Source organism: Notamacropus eugenii, chromosome 1 (assembly GCF_028372415.1).
Source record: "Notamacropus eugenii isolate mMacEug1 chromosome 1, mMacEug1.pri_v2, whole genome shotgun sequence".
NCBI classification, from domain to species: Eukaryota; Metazoa; Chordata; class Mammalia; order Diprotodontia; family Macropodidae; genus Notamacropus; species Notamacropus eugenii.
Genome location: NC_092872.1, coordinates 691,009,057 through 691,018,195, shown reverse-complemented (window position 1 = coordinate 691,018,195; position 9,139 = coordinate 691,009,057). Strand labels below are relative to the sequence as shown.

Sequence of the window (9,139 nt, the reverse complement as noted above, 5' to 3'; positions counted from 1 at the left end):
TGGCCCCTGGTTCCCTGCTGGGCAACATGCAGAAGCCGCTACCCACAGGACCTCAAATCTGGTGCATCTCTGGTGAATACCTAGCTCCACCTCGAGAGCCAGAAGGGAGGAAGGAAGAGAAAAGAGTGATTTTCTGAGCCAGCAAACCCTAGGCTGGAGTTCCCTTTCCAATCCCCGGGACAGACTGAACTCCTCTCACCAGCTGCCAGGCTTCCTCTGGGAGGGGCATGGGATGTGGGAGGGGGGTCGGATGAAGAGTGGGTTTCTCCGCTGCCTTCAAACTGCCACTTTTCATTTCGCCCAGGAAAAGTCGATGGACCCGAGTCTAAGCTAGCCAAACGTAAAATTTTACATTGGAGGGCACGGGTCTTCAGTGGGGGATGGGGGGGGGGAGTGGGGGGAAAGGCGGGTAATGGGAAGCGGCCAGTTTTTGCCTCGCATTATTTCTCAGTCTCCCTACAAGAGAATCATGCCCAGTGTTTAGGAGAGATCGGCAGCTCTGGATACCTGGTTGAGCTAGACTTGGAGTTGAAGGGGGGCGGGCGAGGGATCCTAGCCTTAAACCCATCTCCTTTCCCCTGCCACATCAATCTCTAAGCATCCTTGCTTAGAGACTTGTTGGCTTTTGACCACTCACTTTCTCTGCCTCTCCCATGTATCGCTCTGTTTCTTTTCCTGGTGCTGCTTAGACCTAGAGCGGTGCCCACCACCACCAAAGCCGTGCTTGCCCTCTCCCCCCTCACCCTCTGAACCTCTCTCCTTACCTTCCTTCTCCCGCCTCCCTTGCTAGAGCCCTCTCAAAAATCTTTCTTTTTCTTTCTCCTTCTCTAGTCCTTCTCACCTCCTGTATCCCTCTTCCATCTCCGCTTTCTCTTCCACTCCCTCCTATTTTTCTATTACTTTTCAACCGTTCTCATCATCCTCTTTCTGTTTCTTCCTCTTCCTCGTTTCCCATCTTCTTTTTTCTACCTCCTAATACTCTCATTTTCCTCCTCCCCCGCCAAAATGTGCCATCTTCTCCTCCCCTCCAATAAAATTATAGGTGGTCGAGATAGGGGAGGATGTCTACCTTCAACCCCATCCTCAGGGCCAGGTTTGGGTGACAAGAGGAAGCTGGTGCTGTTGGTTGAAGGCCCACGTTCTGCTCCAGTCCGGTCGCCCTCTCTTGTTTTTAGGTCCCTAGGGTGGTGTGCAAAAGTCCAGGTTAATCCCCTAACTGCACCCTCCCCACCCAGGTTCTGGCTCAGATGCTTCTCCTGCCCAGGGCCGAGGGCTTCTCTGGGGACTCTCCCAGCTCCTCCCTCCCCAGTCCCCTTTCCCTAGTTGACTAGATCCCTCGAACAGCAGCCGCCCGGGGCTTGCGTGGATTCCCCACCCTCAACTCTGACCCTGCAGCTGAGTTTCTCGCAGCTGATCCCTGGGGCCACAGAGGGAGGATGACTGAGCCTGGCACAGAGAGACATACAACCTGGCTAAGGACGCCCCGCAGGGTCCAAGGACCCAGCCCTCTATTCCCCGACCAGGTCCCTGTAGTGCCAGGGCTCGGGCCCCGGTTGTGCCTGCGGAAGCCTGGTACTGACACAGGGGAATGGCGGGGGGGGGGGAGGGGGGGGAGGAGGAGGCCGGGGCACGAAAGACAACAGGTGAAGCCACAACACCCCCGCTTCCGTTCCAAGCAGGGTCTAGTATCCTTGTGGGGAGTAGAGGGGCAATGCCTGCTCCCCATCCTCCATCTCCCTCCCAGGTCCCAGGAAGCTGCTTCTCCTAATGCCGCCCCCCTCCCTTCTTTCCCCTATGCTTAACATTATCCTGGCTGGGGGAGAGCTAGTGGCTCGCGGTGCCTTTGCTGGAGTGGTTGTGGGGTGACCCGAGAGGACAGTTAGAAAAGGGGGGAGGTCACCGGGGGCTTCCAAACCCTCCCCGTCCCTGGCCGCTTCCCCGTGCCTGATTGGCTGAGCGTCTCTGGAGCCCAACTTCAGTCATTCAGTTTGATTCCCTAGTCCAGGCAGATCCTGAGCAGAGTGATCCAGGGCGGGAGGGGGGTGGGTGGGGGAACCCAGGGGTTTGCACAGCTGGAGAACGCCTCTGGGTCAGGCCTTGGGGGAAAAGATCAATCTTTCTCTTCCCCCCACCTCCAAGAGGCCGAAGAGAAGCCAGTCTCTCTGCCTCTACTCTTGCCGTTACTCCTTTCCTCCACCCACCCCCCCATCCTTTCCTCAGCCTGTCTCACTCTTTCGCTCCCTCTCTCTCTCTTTCCCTTCCCCCTCCCCCCTCCCGCCCTCCCCGCCACCTCCCCCCTGGTTTCTAATTCCTGCCACTAGCTCAGCGGCTCATTCAGCGGCGCCTTCAGCAGAGTGGAGTGTACCAAAGCTGAGATGCAGTTGTGTCTGCCCGCTGTCTAGTTGTGAATGGGACTTGTCTCCTTGCTCTGTTCTGGGGGTGACAGCACTGAGCCAGCCCTGGAGGACCCCAAGGTAAATGTTTGGGGAGCTGCAGTCCCAGCACCCCTCTTCTCAGTTTTTATTAATGTATTTGTGTAAGTGGGGGGGAAGTGAATGAAGCCAGCTTTTCACCCCCACCTTTAGGGGTTGAGGGTGTGTGTGTGTGTGTGTGTGTGTGTGTGTGTGTGTGTGTGTGTGTTCCTTTTTTTTGCGGGGGGGATAGGAAATCTGCCGCCGCTGCCGGGTTTGGTGTTTAGCCAAGGTGGTTCGGCGCTCTAATGACCAAAAAAAAAAAAAGGGGGAGGGGGGTGAGAAAAGCAGCTAGCGGATTTTCCCTCCCGCCTGGCCAGATGCGGGCTTCTCGAAACCACTCGGGTCTGGGGGCTCTTGATGAAGGGGGTTGTCAGATATGGGCTCTAGTGATGATCCACTTTCACCTTATCACCACTTTAAAACTGGGGTTCCTTCAGAGGCAGTGGCTCAGACAGATTTTTGTGGGTAAGGGGATTATGTGTGTGGTGTGGGCGGGGGTGCAGCGCGCCCTCCTAGGGACCTAGAGGTTCTAGTGGTCCCGGTTCCCGGCTCAGAGAAAATACAAACCGAGCTAAGAAACTGGGGAGGAGGGGAGCTTTTGTCTGAAGGGACTATTCCGGGCTGCGCGGGTCGGAACCTCTAAGGGTTTTTCCTGGAGCGTTGCTGGAACACATCTGGAAACAAGTCTCCTTTCCCGCCACCACTTCCTCCCACCCCCGAAAAAAAAATTTACTCCTGGGGAGAAATTTTGCTTCCGAGGTCCGTGAAATGCCAGCTGCGTTAATTTCCCTCAAAGGAGGGTTGAAAATCTCGCAGCTCCCCCATTTCTCCCTCACGCCCCTTTTCCCCCAATCATCTCTATCCAGGAAGGGTTAGAATCCCCCAACTGATTATGGAAAAGGGATGGAAGATCTGGGAAATGGGAGGGCAGGTCCTGCAGGAGTCGGGGAAGGGAGGGGGACGGGAAAGGGGAGGGGGAAGGAGGACATTCCCAGGCACTTTAATTGTTTCGTTATGTGTCAAGATATTGCAGCAGTACAGCCAGGGTGCAGGGTGGCAGGAATCCGTATTTTGCATCTCCGGAATCCCGTCCCTCCCCTCCATCCTCTAGGCTTCTGGAGGGGACCCGCAGGAGACAGTCCTCAGCTCTCCCTGGTCATTCACACTATTAACTTTTAGACCTGAACCATCTCCACTGTACGGTTTTTCAGGAGCAGAAAGGGCAGCCCAACAGTCACATACAATGACTTTCGCTTGGCCACATTTGCCCATTTATTGCTTAAACCTTTACAATATGAAGTTGGCGAAGACCGACCCAGGATGAGCCAATTGGCATCCATGAGACTCCTCATTCTAAGTTCCTTCTGTCCCTTAGAAAAAGCAAAACAAAACATTGTTGTGACTATGGAAAACATTTACCTACCCAGAGGAGATCATTTATATTGACAAAAGAGTCCCCCAGAAAGTGAGCATAATGATGACTAAATAATCACAGCAGTAACAGTACCTCCCATTTTCTACAATGCTTTAAGGTTTACCAAATGCTTTCCTCCCAAAGTCTGAGCTAAGTAGTGCAAGTATGAACATTCCCATTTCACGGAGGAAGAAACTGCAAAAATGAAGCAAGCAGTCGCGGTGATCTCCCATCCACTGTCAGGATCTTCTTTTATTTAGGAAGTCCTGTTTTAGTGACCGGGGTTACTTCTCCTTTACTCCCTTCCGTGAAACATTCCTGGGTGCTGGAAGACCATGGGGTGGGCGAGCAGGGAGGAAGGAAGGAGTTTCTTCCTGCTGATTTGCGCTGATGATGCAATAAGAATTTCACGGACCATTGCGCTGCTATTAAGAAATCGCGGCTTTTAATTATTTAATAATGAAATTGTTGAATGGAGACAAGCCATAGCTAATGGAGAAGCAATTGTTCATGAACCCTTATGGAGCAGAGAGATTTTGACCAGAGGAAGAACCCCGGTTCCAACCCTCCTACCCCCCAAAAAGAGAAATCTTGCATGGAAGACTCAAATCTTTTCTCCTTCCATTTATTCTGTAAGTCTGATTAGTGTTTACTTTGTTTTTTTTAATCTTTGTGTTTAATTATAAAGATCCTGTGATGATTAATTCGAAGTAAGGGTAGATCCATTCCTTTAATACTGTGGTTTTCAACCCCCTCTGTGAGGGTGAGAGTCTCTGGCTTTCTAGGGGAATGGAAATGCACATGTGTGATTGTGAGCCACAGTTCCACTACACAGCATCAGCACATTTCAGAACGTTAGACCACAAGCCATTATAAAGAAAAAAAAAATATATATATATGTATATATACAGTCATTCCAAGGAGTGGTAAGGGAAGGGCTCTGACCTTCATTCTAGGAACCCAGGAAACATTTCCCAGAACATTTGAGAGTCTAAACACTAAGAAAACAGAAGTTGTCAACCTACTTACAAGTGTATGCAGGGAGAAGCCCAGAGAACAAAGGGAGAAAAGTTACAAAACAAAGACATAGAGTTGTCATCGAGTAAAATTCTCCAGAACAATGATTTACCCAAGCACAGTAAGGATGATTTCTGATCTGGCGCTGAAGTCCTCCAATTTTTTTGCCCTCGAATATTGACCTTGTATTTAAAAGTGAAATGGAACCTAACACAAAGGAATGTGGTTAGAATACACACCATGAGCCACATTTGGAGTTATCTAAACTTTGCTCCAGTATGAATTACCAGGATCTTGTGCTTTTAAAGCACGCGTGAATGTATTCATCTGGGAGATATCCTGCAGCCTGATACAAATAGGCATAATTATTTATTTGTATGTATCTACTCATTTGATTTGTGGATCGTGGATGAACTAGTCATTTACATAGCTGATTTTTAAAAGTGAAAGATTTAGGGGTTGGAAAGAAAGGAGAGAGAGGTTGAAAGAAACAGAGGATTGTTTCCATTTAACTCAAAATAGAGATAGCTGAATCAACAAGATTCTTACTGCTTTAGTGATAGGATGGACATTTTCTGATTTAACTGAAGTAGCCAAATATCTTGATTGTGTTCGAGAAGTTGAATTATATTCAGCCTTCTTATCAGAAAGAACTTACCTATAACTCTATTTTGAAAACTAAATTCTATTGTGAATTCAGATTTTATAAGACTATAAAAAATCTGCAAATCTCTCCTCTTTGCAAAATGCTTGGATCTCCTGGCTATTTTTTGTTATTACGGCTGTCATTTATTTATGGAGGGTACATGCTCCAGTTATTTTGAGGAATGCAAAGCAATTTCATACCCTTCAAGTAACAAATATCTTTACCATCATAACATTGTTCAGATATCGGGGACAATTACATGACTGTCTCACACAGACTCCCATTTCAGGATCCCTGGCGTAACTAACAGAGACTTTGGTGTCTATATTCTGTTTTCAATAACACCTACACAGCGTTAACAAGGCATACTTGTGTCCAAACTCTCCTTAGCTTCAGAGACTTAGACAATGATAATGCTTCGGAGAGTCCTTAGATAGCATGTAGACCAACTCCCTCATTTTACAGACAAGGAAAGTATGCCTTGGTTTTGAATACATATGACCTGGGAAGTTGCGGATTCACATGTGACTCTAATGTTCCTCTCTTTTATAAAGTATTTTCTGTCTACCTGGAAGCAAACCCTCATGTTTGGGATAAGCAGATGATTCAATAGTTTTTGGTTTGTTTCGTTAACTAAATTTTATTTTAAATTTCTTCTTTCTCCTTGACACATTTTCTCAGAGGCCCTGTATTTCTTTATATAAATCCTGCATGGAGATTGATGTTACTTAACAAAGCTTTGTGTCTAACTTGTCAACTTTCCTGAGTTCCTTTATGATGCAAAGAATGTTTCCTGGTAAATCCAAGAAGTATATATAAATGGATTGGTTGGATGGGTGATTTAAGCAGCCAAACAGCCTTATATTTTTGTCTTTTTCCTGTCTGATGAAGTTGCCTTTTGTATTATGAAGATCAACTTTGGGGGGGAAAATGATTTAAAGTTAATAATGAATTAGTTTTAGATGATATTTTTCAAGATAAAACTTTAGTCTTTGAAATTTTGGTGAATTGAGATGAAGTAGAAACAAGAATAAATTTTGTGAATGTATTTATTAATTTATTTTCAACCTGCAAGTCTTGTATTTATTTATTTAAATTAAAGAAAGTTGAAAAAATATTACTGAAAGGGAAAAATGGGAATTAGCTTTTCCTCAAGTGTCCATGTGCTAGATATTGCCATAATCTGCTTTTGGAAATAATGGGGTCCACTAAATGCTTGAGAGAGATATAATTAGACAGCTTTCTGCTATGAATTTGACAAGATTTGTAGAACATTGTACCTACTCCGATTCTGTATTCCTTTAGGGAAGATCACACTTCTGAACACTAGAGGGCAGTAAAGCTCTTCTCTAACTTGCTGCCTGTGGCCCATCTGCTTTCCAGGGCACTATGAAAAGACGTTTTGTTACCACCAGCCTGGCTGGCCCTCTCAGGAGAGACAGAATTCAATCTAGCTGTGGTTCAGGCTAATGCTCAGGCAGTTTGTCAGGATTAACATCTTTCTAGTCTGTGGATCCCTTTACCTTCAACATCCTATTACCACCTTGGAGTTCACTAGAAAGTTTGGGAATCATGTAACTTTAGATTGGTTGAGGAGGGGCACAGCTGGAGTGTAGGCATAAAATAAATAGTGGTGGTTTTTCCCTGAAGCCTTGATTTTGGAGAGATTTTCCAGCACATTTTCATGTAAAAACAGCATAATTTCAGACTCAGGAGGAAGGAACTAGCTAAATAAAAGAAATACAGTTGGAAATATAGGGGAGACTTGTCAGGCTAATCATCTTATTTTATAATCCTCTTATTGGCCATTGTTTCAAGAGATTTTGAAGACTCCTAGAAGAATCATTTAATTTTCAAAGAGAACAGTTGTTAGATGCTTGGTAAATACTTGGGGAATATGGGATTTGATTGTAATAGTAAATAACTATTGGTTTCACACCATTCTTGATATTACTATACAATAAAACAATTTAGCAAAAGCTCACATCTTAAGTAAGGCACATTCTCATATGCTGAATTTGCTAGGATCATTTATTTTTTTCCCTGTGGTGTTAGAGACACTACTATTTATGCTTCTACACTTCTGGATGCCGAAATTTAGATTTTGTTGTTGTTGTTGGTTAGTTTCATAAAAGTTCTGAATGAGAAGGAAACATACCTATTAAAGCCAAGTCATACATATAAGAAGAGCTCTATTTTTGACCCATTTTCTAAAGTAGATGCTTACATTTACGCATATCTTTGTTTGCATGTTTTGTACTTAGCGAAATGATCTCCTCAGGGATGGGCACAAGAGTTCATCTGAGTTCTTAGCTGTGTTGGAATAGATAGTGAGTGGATGTAGTAGAAATCAATGTAAATGGATTATGGGAGTGAGTATTAAGTAACCAAGTAGAAAATAAGATAGAGTGATTTGTAAACCAACTGCTCCTTCACTCGGAAGTTTATCTAACTTAAAAGTACAAACTTATTTTCATCCTTTTACAGTGTAAGGACTGTGAGTGCTGTCAGTTTGATAGCTCCTGAACAAACTTTCAGATTCACTTAATTAGTCATCAAAGGTCTGGTTTTACAGCTTGCCTTCTTATTTCAGTGTTTCTCTGACTAGATGTTTGGTACTCTCTATTCCAACTCTAACATTTTGCGATTCTGCCTCAATGATTCTAGGAAAGACTATGTCTATGTAGTTGAGATTCTTTGGGCTGGAATTATCTGTCCCTTTTAGGAGCAAGGAGGCATTCACTGAATTAATAGAAGGTATCAAATGTTGGGACTATTCTGTTTTCCTCTGATGGGCTTTTAGATTGAGAGCTTTCAATAATTTGAGAACCAACTGATTTCCTACTGGGCTTTGTAGATAGTAAGCAAAGAATACTGCTTCTTGATTCGTATATTACATATTTAGCATTTCACTTCTATTCATTTAAACAAATATAACTTTGCAGAGGCCCCCATTCTCCCCTTAAAAATTGCTGGAATAACATAATGTAACTAGGAATGCCCATCTCATTTCTGCCTATGAAAATTTTAGGTTGACTCCCATGTGAAATTGTCCATGGTCTTCTCCATTCTTAATTTCCATCACGACTGTGTTTTTTTCTGTCCTCTGATCCCTCAAAATGGCACAGGCCTCCCTCATGACCTTGTGGTACTCCACACTTAAATTATAGATATGTGTATATGTGTTTTTTCTCTTACCAGATTACTTGATTGTAAACTTCTTGGGGCCAGGAATCCTGCCTTACTTTTCTTTGTTTCTCTCCCAGCACTGAACACAGGGTTTCTGTAGAGAGTAGATATTCATATAACTGTTTTTAAAAATTCATTACACACATGACTTTTCTCCATTACAACAAATATTTGTGAATTAAACATTCCATCATGTCTTCTTAATTTCCTTGGTTTCTTTCTTTTAAAATCAGACTCTCAAAATTTAGTCTACTATATTTAATATTCTTGGAATGATATTGCCCCCAGTATGTGCCATTTCCTCAGCACATTAAAATACCTAGAAGACTTTTGATCTGATATTTTGTTTTAGCTGTTATTTATTGCTAAAAGTAGCAAAAACCAATGTTTGAAAGTATC

At 44.4% G+C, this 9,139-nt stretch overlaps 1 protein-coding gene across 2 annotated transcripts in view; it reads left to right on the top strand.

The window, feature by feature from the left end:
* Nucleotides 1-2,321: 2,321 nt before the first annotated feature.
* CDH11 (cadherin 11) overlaps nucleotides 2,322-9,139 on the top strand; it is a 213,334-nt gene continuing 206,516 nt past the window's right edge. Inside the window, exon 1 of one of the 2 annotated variants that reach the window (XM_072635916.1) lies at nucleotides 2,322-2,474. The gene's annotated coding sequence lies outside the window, so the exon portion shown is untranslated. The remainder of the gene's footprint in view (nucleotides 2,475-9,139) is intronic. The other variant, XM_072635917.1, reaches the window with a different exon arrangement.